This window comes from Emys orbicularis, chromosome 19 (assembly GCF_028017835.1).
Source record: "Emys orbicularis isolate rEmyOrb1 chromosome 19, rEmyOrb1.hap1, whole genome shotgun sequence".
Classification (NCBI taxonomy): Eukaryota; Metazoa; Chordata; order Testudines; family Emydidae; genus Emys; species Emys orbicularis.
Window position 1 is genome coordinate 11532277 of NC_088701.1, and position 20035 is coordinate 11552311.

The following is a 20035-nucleotide window of genomic DNA, read 5'->3' on the forward strand; positions in this document are numbered from 1 at the left end:
CAAGATCCATAAACCTGGAAATCCTGGACGCCCCATCATCTCAGGCATTGGCACCCTAACATCAGGCTTGTCTGGTTATGTGGACTCTCTCCTCAGACCCTACGCTACCAGCACTCCTAGCTATCTTCGAGATACTACTGACTTCCTGAGGAAACTAGAATCCATCGGTGATCTCCCAGAAAACACCATCCTGGCCACTATGGACGTAGAAGCCCTCTACACCAATATTCCACACACAGATGGACTACAAGCTATCAGGAACAGTATCCCCGATAATGTCACAGCTAACCTGGTGGCTGAACTCTGTGACTTTGTCCTCACCCACAACTATTTCACATTTGGGGACAATATATACCTTCAAGTCAGCGGTACTGCTATGGGTACCCGCATGGCCCCACAGTATGCCAACATTTTTATGGCTGACTTAGAACAACGCTTCCTTAGCTCTCGTCCCCTAACGCCCCTACTCTACTTGCGCTACATTGATGACATCTTCATCATCTGGACCCATGGAAAAGAAGCCCTTGAGAAATTCCACCATGATTTCAATAATTTCCATCCCACCATCAACCTCAGCCTAGATCAATCCACACAAGCGGTCCATTTCCTGGACACTACTGTGCTAATAAGCGATGGTCACATAAATACCACCCTGTACCGGAAACCTACTGACCGCTACACTTACCTACATGCCTCCAGCTTCCATCCAGGACACACCACACGATCCATTGTCTACAGCCAAGCTCTAAGATATAACCGCATTTGCTCCAATCCCTCAGATAGAGACAAGCACCTACAAGATCTCTATCAAGCATTCTTAAAACTACAATACCCACCTGCTGAAGTGAAAAAACAGATTGACAGAGCCAGACGAGTACCCAGAAGTCACCTCCTACAAGACAGGGCCAACAAAGAAAATAACAGAACACCACTAGCTGTCACCTTCAGCCCCCAACTAAAACCTCTCCAGCGCATCATCAGAGATCTACAACCTATCCTGAAAGATGATCCTTTACTCTCACAGATCTTGGGAGACAGACCTGTCCTCGCTTACAGACAACCCCCCAACCTAAAGCAAATACTCACCAGCAACCACACATCACTGAACAAAAACACTGACCCAGGAACCTATCCTTGTAACAAAGCCCGATGCCAACTCTGTCCACATATCTATTCAAGTGACACCATCATAGGGCCTAATCACATCAGCTATACCATCAGGGGCTCGTTCACCTGCACATCTACCAATGTGATATATGCCATCATGTGCCAGCAATGCCCCTCTGCCATGTACATTGGCCAAACCGGATAGTCTCTACGCAAAAGAATTAATGGACACAAATCTGACATCAGGAATCATAATACTCAAAAACCAGTGGGAGAACACTTTAACCTGTCTGGCCATTCTTTGACAGACCTGCGGGTGGCTATCTTAAAACAGAAAAACTTCAAAAACAGACTCCAACGAGAGACTGCTGAGCTGGAATTGATATGCAAACTAGACACAATCAACTCAGGGCTAAATAGGGATTGGGAATGGCTGAGCCATTACAAACATTGAATCTATCTCCCCTTGTAAGTATTCTCACACTTGCTTCTTATCAAACTGTCTGTACTGGGCTATCTTGATTATCACTTCAAAAGGTTTTTTTTTTTTTTTTTTTTTCCTCCTCTCTTACTTAATTGGCCTCTCAGACTTGATAAGACAACTCCCACCTGTTCATGCTCTCTGTATGTGTGTATATATATCTCCTCAATATATGTTTCACTCTATATGCATCCGAAGAAGTGGGTTGTAGCCCACGAAAGCTTATGCTCTAATAAATTTGTTAGTCTCTAAGGTGCCACAAGTACTCCTGTTATTTTTGAGGATACAGACTAACACGGCTGCTACTCTGAAACTAGTCTAATACAGCTCTTTGAAATTCACATGCAAGTGAACTGTCTGGATAGAGTAGAAGTGCCTCTTGTTCAGTTATTATTGATCCATAATAACTGAACAAGAGGCACAGGTTGACTGGTCTGCCAGTGTCACAAATGCATTTTTGGTTCTTATGCTCCCAGGACACTAAAGCTGAATTTCTATTTAATCAGCTAAGAACATAAAACATAAGAATGGCTAACCTGCATCCCCCAGAAGAATGGTTCATCTAGCCCAGTATCCTGTCTTCTGACAGTGGTGGGTGCCAGATGCTTCAGAGGGAATGAACAGAACAAGGCAATTGTCGAGTGAACCATCCCCTGTTGAACAGTCCCAGCCCCAGCTTCTGGCAGTCAGAGGTTTAGAGACACCCAGATCATGGGGTTGCATCCCTAACCATGTTAGCTAATAGCCATTGATGGACCTATCCTCAGTGAACTCATCTAATTCCTTTTTGAACCCAGTTATACTTTTGGCCTTCACAACATCTCCCTGGCAATGAGTTCCACAGGTTGACTGCATTGTGTGAAGAAATGCTTCCTTTTGTTTGTTTTAAACCTGCTGCCTATTAATTTCATTGGGTGACCCCTTGTTCTTGTGTTATGTGAAGGGCTAAATAACACTTCCTTATTGACTTTCTCTACACCAGTCATGATTTTATAGACCTCTATCATATTCCCTCTTAGTCGTCTCTTTTCCAAGCTGAAAAGTCCCTGTCTTTTTAATCTCTCCTTGTACGAGAAGTTGTCCCATACGCTTAATAATTTTTGTTGCTCTTCTCTGTATTTCTTCCAATTCTAACATATCTTTTTTTGAGATGAGATGACCAAAACTGCACACAGTATTCAAGGTGTGGGGGTACTGTAGATTTATATAGTGGCATCATGATATTTACTGTCTTCTTATCAATCCCTTTCCTAATGGTAACTAACATGTTGTTAGCGTTTTTGACTGCATGTTGAGCAGATGCTTTCAGAGAACTGTACACAATGACTCTGAGGTCTCTTTCTTGAGTGATAACAGCTAATTTAGACCCCATCCGTTTGTATGTACAATTGGGATTATGTTTTCCAATGTGCATTACCCAGTTCAGTACAGGAATCAGAGGCACAATGTCACCAGATGTGCCCGTTACTTTGGGATAGGCTCATTGATTAGGGTTACTCTTCTGGGGGGGAGGGGGGAGTTCTGTAATTCTATTAATGTGCTGCTTATGTCACTTGTGTGTTCATATGGAGTTCTACTCCTTCCTTCTGCAAGTCCCCTCCCAATGGAGCTACCCTGCAGGACCTAGGTTCCCCAGGAGTGGGTTCCTCCAGCCCTAGAACTAGATGAGCGCACGCACACACGCACACACGCACACACGCACACACACGCGCACACGCGCACACACACACACACACACAGACAGACAGCACATCTGAGCGGACCAGGTCAATCAGCACTCTCCAGCTGATCCCCTCATGTGTCCCTGTACTCAATGGGCTGGGTTAAGCAGCACTTTCAAGCTGGTACCCTTATGCGCTTCGGTCTCAAGAGGCTGGGTTGAGCAGCACTTTCAGCTGCCCCCCAACCCTTATGTGCCCCAAGTTTAACACGTCCCTATCACACTTTCACGTTACAATTGTACTGGTAGTAACCCACTTGATGAGCAAACCCCACAGTATTTTTGGGTGCTACAGGGATCTTTAGCTTAGGTACAAGAAGCGTTGCTGCAGAGTAAATGGGGGGAAGCTAAAAACACAAAAGAGTAAAATTCAGAGAGAGAGAGAAGCAACCAGCTGAACCATAAAAGTTATTTTATTGAATAATAGTGATAACTACACAAGGAGGGCTAAACAAACATAACCGTTACATTTTAGAGGTTAATACCTGAGGTAGAAAAGAAAACAGAGAGAGGGATCTCACCCACTCCATGAGGCTTGAACTGGTCGGGGTTCCCATGTGATGGTGGTAGCTCAGGGTCCTGAGTGCTGGAGACAGGCAGAGCCCCCAGCACGATCAGTCAGGAGATGGAATCCCAGTGGAACTGATGCAGAGTTTGGGTCTATACATCAGAACCCTTACTTGGGCATAGGTAGGGGGTTTTGTAGAGAAAATACAATGGTTCAAGGAAAAAACACTAGATTTGTTTATGGGTAAACTGATGTCAAGGGTTTTCTTTAGGCTAGACAATATGAACTGATCACTCTCTTGGCTATGGGTGGTATTTTCTTCCAGGGAGCTCATTAAGCAACTAGGCTGCTTCAGTATTTTGCAATATCAGTGAAAGATTTATTACTAGAATTGGTCTGATAATTGCTGAGCTGGGTGTGTGCAGGGGTAGGTTCATGAGCATCTGGAGCAGGGATTCCCATGATGCAGTGCGTCCCTGCTTTTCTGGTCCCAGAGTTCAGTGCGGTTCCCTGTTCCTCGTTCTTTATGCTAATCCCTGTCCCATCTTTCATGCAGATGAGGCTAGGGGAGTTGTCTCTGTTCTTCATTCTGTATGCGAATGGAGATGTCTTAATCTTGTCACCCTTGTCAGGGGGGGTCTAGGTGTGTCTCCCCAAACCCTTCATTGTTCTCTGCAAGCCTTTTCTCTGATCGGTTTTGGTTCAAACAGAGATGGGGGGAGGGGTGTCCTTCATGAGTCAGGCTAGATACTGTGCCCCGGTTCCCCAAAAACACAGAGGTGACTGGTATCAACAATAAGGATGGCAAGTGAAGTCTCGTACAGCTGGAGAACTTTCATTCGTCATTCTTTAATTAGACTCAGGAAACTTTTGGTCAGTTTGGATCTGTGATTGGACAAATAGCACCATACAGCTGTGATTCACTGGCCACGTCCCGTCAGTGGGTGGTTGACTGTATCAGCTGCCTTCTCTGTATACAAGGTGAGGAGACCATTAGCAGGTATAAGTAATTCTTCACCGTTAGCAGGTATAAGTAACTCTTCACCTTCTTTCACTGTTGTAATGTCCATTTTTCTGCCTGTCTAGTTCTTTCTGTCTTGTCTGTTGGCGCTTAGATAACAGAGTGGTGGCATCTTGTAAATACCTCATTAGAAGAGAAGATTATGATGTGTAAAGAGCCTAGCACATTTTTGGGAACTGTACAAATGGTCTGCATACAGGTAGATAACTGCTAAATTCCTTAGGGCTTCTCTACACAGGGAAAGTTAATCCAAATTAACTAAAGGTGTAAATTTAAAGTGCATTAGTTAAATGGCATTAAACACATGTGGATGCTCGGATTCTGAATTAAAATGGACTTTATTAATTTTAGTGAATTACATGAATTAAACTAACCTGAATTAAGGCCACTTTAATTCTACATAAGTGTGTCCCCATAGGTGTTTAATGAAGTTTAACTAACGCATTTTGAAAATGAATTTGGATTAGCTTTCTTGACTATCTCCATGTAGAGAAGGCCTTGGTACTAAACATTTTCATTCTCTTTACCCTGCCACAGGCTGTATTGGAGGGGTTTCCTGGAATAATTCTTTAAACAAAAAGTTCTTCCAGCAGCCCTCTGTCATGAGCATTCAAAGCTACTGGAGTAAGTGTAGGCCATTTTCCCCTTTGTGAAAGAGTAGGATATTCTTTTCACCTAATGGGATAGAGCTTGGTTATTTTTTAAGGCCATTTCCAATTAGGGTGACCAGACAGCAAATGTGAAACTTCGGGACAGGATGTGGGGGGGGGGTAATAGGAGTCTATATAAGAAAAAGACCCCAAAATTGGGACTGTCCCTATAAAATCGGGACATCTGGTCACCCTATTTCCAATTACTATTAATCAGTCCTAAAAAACAGTGTTGGTGATTCAGAACCAGAAGAAGGAACTCCAGTTTTTGAATGTACAACATAGAAATCCCAGCATTGTTTAGAAGTGACTGAGGAGCCTGGGTTTCTTGCTGAAGTTTTTGTCCATCCCCATCTCTTTTACAATGCAAGTTTGGTGGAGGGATTTACCTCTACTTTGGAACCTCAGATCCACCTGCATGAGTTGTACTTGAATATGAGATTAGATTTAAATACTGAGAGCAGAGAGGCTACTGAAACCAGACACACCCAGAAAGCTGCTCCAAGCTGAATACAGTGCTTGTTCAATCCTGTATCATTCACAGGCTCCAGGGTTTTTGCCACCCCAAGCAGTAGGGGGGGAAAAAAAGCCGCACTCGCGATCGGTGGCACTTCGGCGGCAGCTCCACCGCGTCGCTTTCTTCTTCGATGGCACTTCGGCGGCAGGTCCTTCCCTCCGAGAGGGACCGAGGGACCCACCGCTGAATTGCCGCCGAAGAGCCGGACGTACCGCCCCTTCCCCTTGGCCACCCCAAGCACCTGCTCGTTGCACTGTTGCCTGGAGCCGGCCCTGATCACTCACAATAACATACCACTACTGTTAACTTTCAGACATTTAAGGTGTAATCCCGACTCCATTACAGTCAACAGGAGTTTTGCCATTGACTTTGATGGGGCCAAGATTTTACACTATGCTGATAACAGCATAGCACATGGATCCTTCTGTATGAATATCCATGCAGTAGAGGTTCAGTTTCATTAATCGTTACAGTACTTTTTCTCCTTTTCTCCACTCCAGGCCAGACCATGAACCTGGGGTCAGCGGAGGAGGAGCTGAGATGTCTCCGTGAAGCACTAACAGCTCCAGACCCTGAAGCTCTGTTTCAGGCATCTTCCAAAATGGCCAGGGTAACTGCCTCAAAAAGCTTGTGCGGATGTTCTAGTGACCGGGCACTGTTAATTTTACATTTACCACTTTCATGATGCCTTTCCGTACTTGGAGTGAGCTGTGGGAACGGGGCATTCATTGCTAGTAACCAGCAAGATGCTTTTCATAGATGTGTGCTATGAATGCCATGTAAAAACCAGATTCCACAGAATGTTGCACGCACATGAAAATACGCACGCAGCTGCGCACACATGTACCTATCCAGCCATCCATGAGAAAAAACGGTGTTAGTGGAACATCAACTTGAGAAACCACCCAGTCTTCATTCTGTCACCTTGTGGGTTTGCCTTAGCCTATATTTGTGTGCATGCCTCTCTTTACTTCATTTTATATGTTGTAAAAAGATGCAGTGTATATAAGAGAATACAAACTGGAAACTTACCTCCTGCATATCCAGTACAATGTTGTGCTAACTGTGCAACAGAGGCTTTGCCTCTAACCTGATATCATTAGTGTAGAATACAAAAATGTAGTATCTAGACTATAGAGAGAACTGTAATCCCAAATGGCTCGCTAGACATAAGGCTAATTAACAATTTGCTGATGCATATATCTTTTTCCATAGAGATATTAGGCCTCCATTTTTAAAAGTGCTGGAGCCAACCATCATTGCAGTCTCTCCTGTTTTTGATTTGTTCCCAGGTTGTTAGTGAGTACTTTCCTTCAGAACAGGCCACAGACTTTATTAAGGCCACACTGGATGTTATGCTGTCTGCTAGCCCCACCTGTGCCACGGCAGCTGGACTGTGGATGAAGATCATCCTGAAGGAGTGTGGAGATGCCATGCTGGACAAGGTAAAACGGGAAACTGGAGAGGTTTTCTGCCTAAACGCTAGGCTTTTAAATCTTTGCCCTCATGTGTAATGAACAAAAATCTTGCTGTTTCTCCCCCTCGGACATAGAGTTGATTCCATCTTTGTTCCCACCCTAAGATAGGCAATGGCAGAATCAATAGCAGTAGACAGAGATAATCCAAGGGAAAAGGAAGATGGTTGGTTATTTATTTGTCTAGCTTGTTGCCACAGTATTCAGCCAAGAAAGGCTTGAAAAAACAGACTCTGGGGAAAATACAACAAGACAGAATGACTGGCACTTGGAGGCATCCAGTTCTTAGGAGGCCTACCTGGATAAAAATAGCACTGTAGTCATTCCCAGTCAGTCTGGAGCCTGGGCTCTGAGACCCACCCTCTTGCCAGGTTTCAGAGCCTGGGCTCCAGCCCGAGCAGGAACAGCTACACTTTTAGCCCCATAGTGCAAGCCCAGGAGCGCTGCCAGCTTTTCTGCCGCCTAGGGCGGCAGAAGGTCGTGCCCCGAAATGCCACCCCCCCCCCCCCGAGGCGGCAGAAGGTCCCGCCGCGGAAATACCGCCATGGTCGCCGCCCCCCAAATTGCAGCGCACTAGGCGACCGCCTAGGTCGCCTAATGGGTTGTGCTGGCCCTGTGCAAGCCCCACAGGCCCAGGTTGACCTGAGCTCTGAAACTCACTGCTGTGGGATTTTTTTGTAGACGTACCCTTTAAAAATAGAAGGAGGGAGGGAGAAAACTATAGAATCATAGAATATCAGGGTTGGAAGGGACCTCAGGAGGTCATCTAGTCCAACCCCCTGCTCAAAGCAGGACCAATTCCCAAATTGGTCTAAATCATGCCAGCCAGGGCTTTGTCAAGCCGGGCCTTAAAAACCTCCAAGGAAGGAGATTCCACCACCTCCCTAGGTAAAGCATTCCAGTGCTTCACCACCCTCCTAGTGAAATAGTGTTTCCTAATATCCAACCTAGACCTCCCCCACTGCAACTTGAGACCATTGCTCCTTGTTCTGTCATCTGCCACCACTGAGAACAGCCGAGCTCCATCCTCTTTGGAACCCCCCCTCAGGTAGTTGAAAGCAGCTATCAAATCCCCCCTCATTCTTCTCTTCTGGAGACTAAACAATCCCAGTTCCCTCAGCCTCTCCTCATAAGTCATGTGCTCCAGACCCCTAATCATTTTTGTTGCCCTCCGCTGGACTCTTTCCAATATTTCCACATCTTTCTTGTAGTGTGGGGCCCAAAACTGGACACAGTACTCCAGATGAGGCCTCACCAATGTTGCATAAAGGGGAATGGTCACGTCCCTCGATCTGCTGGCAATGCCCCTACTTATACAGCCCAAAATGCCATTAGCCTTCTTGGCAACCAGAGCACACTGTTGACTCATATCCAGCTTCTCGTCCACTGTAACCCCTAGGTCCTTTTCTGCAGAACTGCTACCTAGCCATTCGGTCCCTAGTCTGTAGCAGTGCATAGGATTCTTCCGTCCTAAGTGCAGGACTCTGCACTTGTCCTTGTTGAACCTCATCAGGTTTCTTTTGGCCCAATCCTCCAATTTGTCTAGGTCCCTCTGTATCTGATCCCTACCCTCCAGTGTATCTACCACGCCTCCCAGTTTAGTCTTTGGGATCCACTATTTATATGCCTTATTCTGGAGCCCAGTGCGTTAGGGCTAGATGAAAGGAGCACTCCACAAAACTTCTAACAAGGCTGGTGAAAGGCCTCAGGACAGGGAACCCTCACAGCAGAACTGCCATGTTTGCCCAGTGTTTTGAAGATGTGAAGGTCTAGGAATGACTATGAGAGGTCGTCACCTGTTCATAGTCCCAGGCATTTGCACACTGTGTTTAAAGCACTTGCATATTTTGTGCTTGTGGTTGTTTATGAACTCCACATTCTTCGAGGCAAATGGTCAGATTTGGCTGCTTAAATCACACCTGCAAAATCTGGGCAAGCAAAGCCTTCTTTTGTGCATGCGAACTGGTTTATTTAATGCATAGCTGGGCACCACCACATTAATTTACCTGGTTGTATATGTGTGTCAGTGTTAATTTTTACAGCCAAGTGCGGTCAATTTTTGTGGGTTAAATCTAAGCAGACATATTTGAACATTTGTTTCTTGAAGTGAGGAATTTCTAAAAAAGCAGCAAATAACTAAATAAAGGTTTTGATTCTGTAGAATGAATGGAGAGAAAGAAAAAGGGACATTTCTTTCTGGTTTTGTTCCTTCCAGGTGCCAGATATCCTGGTTATAATATATAGCCACATGCCTACTATCCAGGAGGGCAGCTTGAGGCAGTTCCTGGTGGAGGCGGTGTCCATTTTAGCTCACCGTGACCTAGAGACAGTGATCTCCAGCCTCCTCGGCGAACATCTGCCGATGGACAGGTATATACCGCTACCTACTGCATTCGTCTTGGTAAAACATGGATCCCACAACTTTACTGGGAGATGTAGGGCTTTATTTAAGCAGCAGACAGTTTGGGATAATTCCTAAAGGTTAATAGCCTGGGTCTTTCTGCAGGAAGGTCCAAGAGCATGTTAAGGTGGGGTGCGGAGAGAAATTAAGTTTCATTCCGTTTCCATTAATTAATAGCTGCTTTGACATCCTAAAGACCTATCTTTACTGGTATAACTGGAGTATTGTTGGAAATATCTACCTCCCTAGACACCTGAATTGACCTCACTCTGGAAATTAGCAGTGGCTGTTGGTTTCCTGGTAGCATGACAGCTTCAAGTCCAAATCCCTGGCTGATTACAAAGAATAGGGCCAATGTTATCATCAGATCGCCGCTTGGTATCAGTGAGGGTGTGGCTGCTAGAATAGAGTTGCTATCCTTTGGACTTAACACTGGACTGGAAGCAGATCCATCATTTCATTTAAAGATCCCTAACTGAGTTATCAGTTATCAGTGCTGGAATTATGACCATAAGAACGGCCATACTGGGTCAGACCAAAGGTCCATCTAGCCCAGTATTCTGTCTTCTGACAGTGGCCAGTGCCACATGCTCCAGAGGGAATGAACAGAACAGGTAACACTGGTCTACAATTTTTGAGAAGTCGTCTGCTTCAGAGATAAAATGTGCTATTTATTATGTATTTTGATGTGCTGAATTCAAATATGACAATTAAAACAACTGATTGGCTACTGTTTCTAAGATATTTAAGTTTTTACATTTTATGTCTATGTATATTGTGTAGATAGTAGAGTTTTAATCATAAATTGTAAACCTAGGTCTTTTCATGTGTTTATGGTTGCTTTACATGATAATATTTCATCTGTCCTGTTTATGTAACACTTTAAAAATCAGCAAAAGGGTTATATAAATAAAATTTATTATGAAACAAACGGCAAACAACTATTCTGTACATAGTTTAGTCCTATTCAGTGTCTACTCGGCGCTTCTTGGCTTGTCTCTTGTATTCATTAAATGGAGCATCTCTTGTCACTGTCCAGCAATATTCTGCAAGCATTGATGGGCTCCATTTGCCCTGATAGCGTTTCTCCATTGTTGCAATGTCCTGGTGAAATCGCTCGCCGTGCTCGTCGCTCACTGCTCCGCAGTTCGGTGGAAAAAAATCTAGATGAGAGTGCAAAAAATGTATCTTTAGTGACATGTTGCAACCAAGGCTTTTGTATGCCTTGAGGAGGTTTTCCACCAACAACCTGTAGTTGTCTGCCTTGTTGTTTCTGAGAAAATTTATTGCCACTAACTGGAAGGCTTTCCATGCCGTCTTTTCCTTGCCACGCAGTGCATGGTCAAATGGATCATCTCGAAAAAGTTCACGAATCTGAGGACCGACAAAGACACCTTCCTTTATCTTAGCTTCACTTAACCTTGGAAATTTTCCACGGAGATACTTGAAAGCTGCTTGTTTTGTCAATGGCCTTGACAAAGTTCTTCATCAGACCCAGCTTGATGTGTAAGGGTGGTAACAAAATCTTCCTTGATTCAACAAGTGGTGGATGCTGAACACTTTTCCTCCCAGGCTCCAATGACTGTCAGAGTGGCCAATCTTTCTTGATGTAGTGGGAATCTCTTGCATGACTATCCCATTCGCAGAGAAAACAGCAGTACTTTGTGTATCCAGTCTGCAGACCAAGCAAGAGAGCAACAACCTTCAAATCGCCACAAAGCTGCCACTGATGTTGGTCATAGTTTATGCACCTCAAAAGTTGTTTCATGTTGTCATAGGTTTCCTTCATATGGACTGCATGACCAACTGGAATTGATGGCAAAACATTGCCATTATGCAGTAAAACAGCTTTAAGACTCGTCTTCGATGAATCAATGAACAGTCTCCACTCATCTGGATCGTGAACGATGTTGAGGGCTGCCATCACACCATCGATGTTGTTGCAGGCTACAAGATCACCTTCCATGAAGAAGAATGGGACAAGATCCTTTTGATGGTCACGGAACATGGAAACCCTAACATCACCTGCCAGGAGATTCCACTGCTGTAGTCTGGAGCCCAACAGCTCTGCCTGACTCTTGGGTAGTTCCAAATCCCTGACAAGGTCATTCAGTTCACCTTGTGTTATGAGGTGTGGCTCAGAGGAGGATGGGAGAAAATGTGGGTCCTGTGACATTGATGGTTCAGGACCAGAAGTTTCATCCTCTTCCTCGTCTGACTCAAGTGAGAATGATTCTGGTGCATCAGGAACCGGCAGTCCTTCTCCGTGGGGTACTGGGCGTATAGCTGATGGAATGTTTGGATAATGCACAGTCCACTTTTTCTTCTTTGACACACCTTTCCCAACTGGAGGCACCATGCAGAAGTAACAATTGCTGGTATGATCTGTTGGCTCTCTCCAAATCATTGGCACTGCAAAAGGCATAGATTTCCTTTTCCTGTTCAACCACTGGCGAAGATTTGTTGCACAAGTGTTGCAGCATATGTGTGGGGCCCACCTCTTGTCCTGATCTCCAATTTTGCAGCCAAAATAAAGGTGATAGGCTTTCTTAACCATAGTTGTTATACTGCGCTTTTGTGATGCAAAAGTCACTTCACCACAAACATAGCAGAAGTTATCTGCATTGTTCACACAAGTACGAGGCATTTCTGCTCACTTTGGCTAAACAGAAATGTGTCCCTTTGCAAAATCAAACACTGACAAATAAGAGAGCACGACACTGTATGATTTCTAGAGCTGATATAGGGCAATTTGTTCAGCAGAGTGATGTAAGCTTCGTTATGATTGCATCATCCATGACTTCTAGGAATAACATGATGCAATTCATATCATGTATGATGCAATACCAGCTTCAGATTGCATCATTCATTGTTTTGCCTAAAAAACAAGTACTGTCCAAACCCAGTCATAGATTTATTCATAGATCCAGTCAAAGATGTATTTTAGTCATTTCTGGTTTAAATTGAGATCCCTTCCCTTTATAACTCACTTATCCTCCGCCATTCCCAAGTCAAGGGTCGTATATACTGACCCAATAGCATATCTTGAAAACTAGAGCCAATCAACAATTTTAAGCATCATTTTCGTTCTCAGTGACCCAGAATTAGTAAAGTTTGACTACATTTATTTCAGAAGCATTTTGGCTGTAGAGCAGTGTAATTTATTCCAGTATCTTTCCAGGTATTGAAGTTAAGCTGACTGGTCCATAACTCCCCAGGTCCTTTTTGTTCTCTCTTTTAAAGATAGGTACTATGTTTGCCCTTCTCCAGTCCTCTAGGACATCACCCATCCTCCTTGAGTTCTTGAAGATAATTGCTTACGGTTCTGAAATTGTTCCAGCTAGTTCCTTAAGTATCCTACGGTGAATTTCATCAGGCCCTGCCGACTTGAATACATCTAACCTATCTAAATATTCTTTAACCCATTCTTTCCCTATTTTGGCTTGTGGTCCATCCCCCAGGTTGTTAATATGAATTGTGTTGAGTACCTGGTCACCATCAACCTTCTTAGTAAAGACTGAAGCAAAGGCATTAATCACCTCAATCTTCTTGATGTCACCAGTTATTCACTCTCCTGCTGCACTAAGTAGAGAACCTCCACTTTCTTTCACCTTTCTCTTGCTCCTAATGTGTTTCTAGAACCCCTTCTTATTGCCTTGTATGTCCCTTGCTAGGTGTAACTCCTTTTGTGCCTTTGCAGGAGGGCAGGGGGTTGGTGGGGATTGCTGGAGGGGCAGGAGGGTGGGGACCTTCCTGCTCCAACTTATTGTTGAGGACAACCAGGTCTGCATGGTGATCAATATATGAGCTCCTGGCCTTCTTCCAGGTCACCTTTAGGGAGGAGAAAAAGTAGCACCTCTTCTGCAACTCCTCCCAGTTGTGTGGGCAGCATGGCGAGCTCTGTGGGCAACACAGGAACCTGCAACACAGGGAGAGGGCTCACCCCAGGGCACAGAGACCTGTGCTGGTAACACCTCGCTAACCCTGCACACCAGCCTTGCCTGGGATCAGTGACTATAATGGACAGTGGCTTGATCCCAGCCCTGAGGTTCTGCAGCTCCCAGCCCGTGCAGCCCAGTCACCAGCTGGGGCTTATCTCACTCCTGGCCTGGACACAGCCGATTGAGGTACCTCCACGCCAAGACAGGTCAAGAAACAAGGGCTTCATTTAATGGAAGGTTTTAACATTTGTTTTTATTCCAATTCTTCCCTCTCGAGCAATTCCTTCTGCTCCTCTTTATCCCCAATTAGTTAGGGCTGACAGTGAAGAGGAAACTGCTGAGGACATTGTAGATTTTTTCAGTAACATTCCACAGCAGCAGCCCATGCCTCCTCCCCCTCCGCAGGCTGTGTCTGCTAACGAGCCTCGCCCGGTAGTGTCAGCTTCACCACCGCGTGTATCAGCTGCACAAATTGTTCTTTCTTCTCCTGTGAGAGAACCCTCCTCTTCACCACAAAGGGATGATTCTGATCCTCCCAGTAGCTCTCCCGACTCTGGTCCTTCTGAGGAGGGTACCCGTTACTTTACTAGAAGCCTGGCACAGACACTCCAGGCTCCTTTAAGAGAACTGCCCAGGACTGCAGGACAGTTGGTTACAGTGCATGCCCCGTGGTCACCAGGAGATCTGAGAAACTTGGTAAAGGAATTTCCTAACGTTAGGGAGGAGCCAGAAAAATTTAGAGAAGAGCTCCGGACAGTGGTTCAGTATTATAATCCATCTTGGGCAGACATTAATCAACTCTTACGGATGATTATGCCAGCCGAAGTTCGACAACCGCTTACCAGACAGGCAGCTTGGCCAGGTGCCGCTGGAATTGAGCGTGACTTAAGAGAGGCTAGGGACCATCTCTTAAATTCTATTACGGAAGTCTGCCCTAAGAAGACAGATTGGACAAAGATTACCCACAGAATAAAGGAGAGTCCCCTGCTGATTATCTAGATAGACTGACTAAGGTTTTCAACAACATTCGGGAATTGCTCAGCCAACTGAAAATGCCAGAGAGGCAGTAGGGGCTGCTTTTGTTCAGGGACTCTTACCAAAGATTCAGCAGCAGTTAAGAACTATCTGTATTGGCTGGCAAACTAAACCCCTTTCTGAATTGGTGACAGTCGCCAATCATTGTACAGCTTGCACAGAGCAGAAGAAAGAGAATACTGAAACAAATCTTTTGGCCTTGCAGTTAGAAAATTATCAAAACAAGGGCCGTGGGGGAATGAAGGGAGGACGAGGTCGCGGGCGAGGAAGAGGGAAAGGTCCCTCGTATCCTACCCAGACCGGGAACACTGCATGACACTTTTGTGGCCAAGAGGGACACTGGAGAAATGCGTGCCCAACCCGACTATCTCAGAACCCTCCACCTCCTTTTCCAAATCCTGAAGCGTCTGCTTTTACACCACAGAATACCTCTTACTAGGACAGCCTGAGGGAACGTAACTGCATCATGAATCCTTTAATTCCTATTAATCAAGAAGGCCCCTATGTAAATTGTGAAATTGCAGGACAATCTGTTACTTGTCTTGTGGATACTGGAGCTAGTAGATCTGCTCTAAGATCCTCAGAGTTTCCCTCTGTTCCTTTGTCAACTTTGTCTGTAAATGCCGTTGGCATTTCAAATCAACCTGTTTCGCATCCTGTCACAAAACCCCTTGCGGTTTCACTAGGGCCCCTTGCTAACAAGCATGCATTTTTGCTCAGCCCCTCCTCTCCTGTGAATTTGCTGGGAAGGGATCTTTTGTGTAAATTAGGCTGTACTATCTATTGCACACCAGATGGCGTATTCTTACAAGTTCCTGATGAGAATACTAATCTAGTGTTGGCTACACTCCACATAGAGGAGCCAGCTAAATTACCAACAACTCTTTGCCCTGACTTGTGCATTTGTTGTCACAAGTTCCCCCTCATCTCTGGTCTCAGCATGCAAATGAAGTGGGACAGATTCGGGCAGCTGAGTCGGTTAAGATTTTTGTTGATCCTTCTAAAGCTTTGCCAAGGGTTCCACAATACCCTCTGCCGAAGTGCCGCCAAAGACTGGAGCTCCGCTGGGTGAGGAAAGGGATTCTCGACCAGGGCTCACGGGGCCCCTGTGGGGTCTGGGGCAAATTGCCCCACTTGCCCCCCGCCCGGGCTGCCCTGTATCAATGTGGAGTAGAGTGTAAGAATTACTTCTTGAGTCTTGCTTACAACACTCCCGCTAATACATCCCAGAATGATGTTCGCTTTTTTTGCAACAGTGTTACATTGTTGACTCATATTTAGCTTGGGATCCACTCTGACCCCTAACTCCCTTTCCGCAGTACTCCTTCCTAGGCAGTCATTTCCCAGTTTGTTTGTGTGCAACTGATTGTTCCTTCCTAAGTGGAGTACTTTGCATTTGTTCGTACTGAATTTCATCCTATTTACTTTAGACCATTTCTCCAGATCATTTTGAATTTTAATCCTATCTTCCAAAGCACTTGCAACCCCTCTCAGCTTGGTATCGTCCACAAACTTTGTAAGTGTACTCTCTACGCCATCATCTAAGTCACTGAAGATATTGAACAGAACCAGACAGAACCCTAACCCAGAACTGATTCTCCCCAATCCCCAAACACCCCCCCCCCGCAGACACAGGTCACACGCCACCCCCTCACACCCACCCCTGCACAGACACCAGTCACCCCCCCCCCTCACGTGTACATACAGAGCCCTGCACAGAGAGCAGCCAACCCCCCCCACACAGACACCAGTCATCCCCCCCCACACACACACAGACACCCTGCACAGACATCAACCACATACACAGGGAGGGGACTTAACCCTAAGAACAGCTGACTCAAAGGGGAGGGCAGATTCTCCATCACCCGGAGTTCTTAAATAAAGACTGAGGGTCTCTGTCTAACAGATCTCTGGCTGTGCTATGCAGGAGGGCAGACTGGCTGAGCACAGTGGTTCCTTCTGGCCTTGAAATCTCTGATGCTATAATCCATTAGATCCCACTCCCCTCCGAGAGCCAGAAATAGACTCCGGGAGTCCTGGCACCCAGCTATTGGCTGTGACTCCTGTCTCTCCTCCCCAAGACAGATGCAAAACCCAAGACTCCTGAGCCCCAATATCCTGCTGCCATCTAGTAAATAGCTGTGTAACCCACTGTCAAAGTGAGTGTCCCCCCACACCCCAGTAGACTCACATGGACAGGGTCGGGGGGGGGGGGGTTAACCCCCGGCCCTTTTGCCCAGGCAGCACAGCTGGGGCTGGGCTCCTGCCTACGTGGTTTAGAAGCAGCTACATACAAGATTTCTGTTATTCTGGTTTTATTTTTCAGCCGTTGGGTTGTTTGAACATCAGCCTTTCCGCCAGGTTCAAATGCCTGGAGCTGCTGGGCCTGGTGTGCTGGGCAACCCGGCCCAAGGTTCCCTGCTGCAGGTGGTGTTACTCCATATGGGTGCTGCTGTCACACCCAGCAGGCAGAGAAGACGGCGGGCAGGGGGGATGATAACACAAAGAACTGGGCAATGAGACCTGGGCCTTTTGCTGCCCCTCGCCCCACTCAGCTGCCCAGAGTCTCCTTGCCAGTGACTGGGCGCTAGTCTCTGGGTCACAGCAGGCAGAGGCGGGTTAAAATTTATTAAGGGCCTGGACACAAAGAACATTTGGCCCCCACCCCATTCAAACACAAATGTGTGAATACAAAGACTCCATTCACTGTTTACACAATGCATTAATAATGAAGCAAACCAGTTCATGATGGCTAAATAAACTGCTCCATTTTTCCACACAGAAAATGAATACGGCTAGAGATCACTACACGAAGGTGTTCACTGTGACTGGACAACCCTGGTGTTACACGAATCAGTCGTTCGCAGGTCAACACTCAATTCTTTCATCTCCCCCAATTTTCTTATCCCTGACCGTTACGCAGGGGCCCCTCACCAGCTGCAGTGACTCTTGCTGGTGGCCGCTCTGACACTTGTTCCTAAAATATTTAACTAACTTTAGGGAAAATAAACAAATATGCACATACCCATGTCCAAATCAGTGTAATTTATTTATGTAGGATTTGGGTTTTTTTGCAAACCGAATAATACAAATAAAATCGAGTTGTCTTTATTGTTTACTGGCCCTAAGCAGAATAGAAACGCAAACAAGGTGCTTTGCACATTCTTGTCTTTTTTGGTGTAGTTTCTTTTGTTTTTTGGTTGCTTTGGTTATTTTTAGCCTTGCGAGCTAGTAAATCTGCTGCCGTGAAAAGTGATACTTGTATGTTAATATCACTTTTCACAGCACTTACACAGCCCCGGCAAGCCTGGAGACAAATTAAGCCCTGGATGGGGAGGTGGGTATGGAGGCAGCGGAGGTCCAGGGCACTGGGGGGAATGGATAGGAAGCTGGAGGAGGCAGTGGGTGCCAGGGGCAATGGGGAGAGTGGGAGTGGCAGCATAGGCCAAAGTTAATGGGGGCGGGAGGGTGAGCTAGGGGCCTGCACCTGCCATTGCATGGCCAAGAGCCGGAGCAAGAGAGCCGAAAGCCCCACAGCCGAATCCCATGGCCTGAGCTTGAAGCCCCGTGGCCAGGGGATTGAGCATGTGAACAAAGCCCAGGGCCGGAGGAGGCAGAGTGGGCCGGGGCAATGGGGGGTGGGTGAGCCTGGGGCTGGCACCTGCTGCCTCACAGCTGGGGACCAGAGCAAGAAGACCCTTGGCCGGATCCTGGGGCTGGAGCCCTGCGGCCAAGGAACGGAGCATGCGGTTGAAGTCTGGGGCCTGAGGAGGCAATGGGGACCGGAGAGATGGGAGGGAGGGGATGAGCCCAGGGCTGGAGCCTGCCGCCATGTGGCTGGGGGACGGAACCCAAAGCTCAGTGACCGGATTCAAAGGCCAGATCCTGAAACCACAAGGCCGGATCCCAAAGCCTTGTGGCCTCGTCCCTGCAGCAGGGGCCTTGGACTTCGCCGTGCTCCGGAACGACCTTAGAAATATCATGAAACCAACTGTCCCCCAGTTCCAGGTCCAGCTGCCCCAGGGGCCACACCCAGCCCCCTCCTCCCTGCCCTCAACCATTGTTTGTCTCGTTGAACCATGAGTTCCCTGTGGCAGAGAGCGGGTCCCTGCTGGGTCTGCAGCCAGCCCCCCAGGGCACTCTGGCAGTACAATTCCCCATTGTGTGTGTGTGTTCCCTGTAGCAGGTGTGTCTGTGTGAAGGAAACAAAGGCATGTACAAGGTTCCCTGCCCCAACTCCCCTGGGTGACTGCAGGCAGCAGTTGCGATTGCTAGGCAGCTGCCCCCTGCGTTGCTGCCCCACCCCGAAGCCACCCACAGCAGGCCAAGGCAGAAGTTCTCACCGGGGCCCCTCAGGAAGATCGGCCAGAGCACGGAGCCACCTGGCCGCAGGCCTCTCAGCTGTTCCTGCCCCAGACCAGGCGGGTGGATTGCTGAGTGCAGAAGTGGGGGGAGCAGGCAGGAGGGAAGATTCCTACCCTCCAGGGAAGGGGAGTGAGAGACAGACCAGACCCTGAGCTCCAGACAGCAGCATCAGGACAGGGGGGCTGGCGGGAACGCAGGGGCTGATCCACTAATGAGCCCATAGCATTTAGGGTTATTGACCACGTGTTCTTAGATGCCCCACCATAAGTATCTGGCACTTCACCTCCCGACTGCATTTACCCTCAGCCCCCGTGGGTAGGGCCATTAGCCCCATTGCACTGATGGGAGTTCAGGGCCAGAGGCTGAGTGACTTGCCCAAGGCTACACAGGGAGCCCGTGGCAGAGCAGGGAATTGAACACAGGTCTCCCACATCCTAAGCTAGTGGCTGAACTGCCGGGCAGAGAGCGCAGGCCACGGGGGTCACCTAGACTGTGAGTTGGCCAATCCGGGAGCCCGGCTGCTGGGCTCCATTTCTAGCTCTGACATTGAGTCACCAGGTGGCCGTGGGCATCCAGCGGGGCTGGGGAAAGGCACTTGTCGCCCTCACTCCCAGGGGCAGGTGGGGGAGGGCTAAGCAGCTGGTATCTGAAAGGAGCCTGCAGCACCTTCGGGGCCTATGCCTGGACCCCAGAGTGCCTCCTTTGGTACAGAGGGCTGGTCTAGATTAGAGGAGAGAGCTGGCCCCACCATGATCCCCACCTGGTCCTCCACTCGGCAGGCCCCTGAGCTGTGTGGGCCAGGCTGGATCCCCCG

The 20035-nt window shown here is 47.2% G+C and overlaps 1 pseudogene; it reads left to right on the forward strand.

The window, feature by feature from the left end:
* The window catches only part of LOC135891988 (adhesion G protein-coupled receptor E2-like), a 1091233-nt pseudogene that overhangs the window by 585448 nt on the left and 485750 nt on the right, over positions 1 to 20035 (forward strand).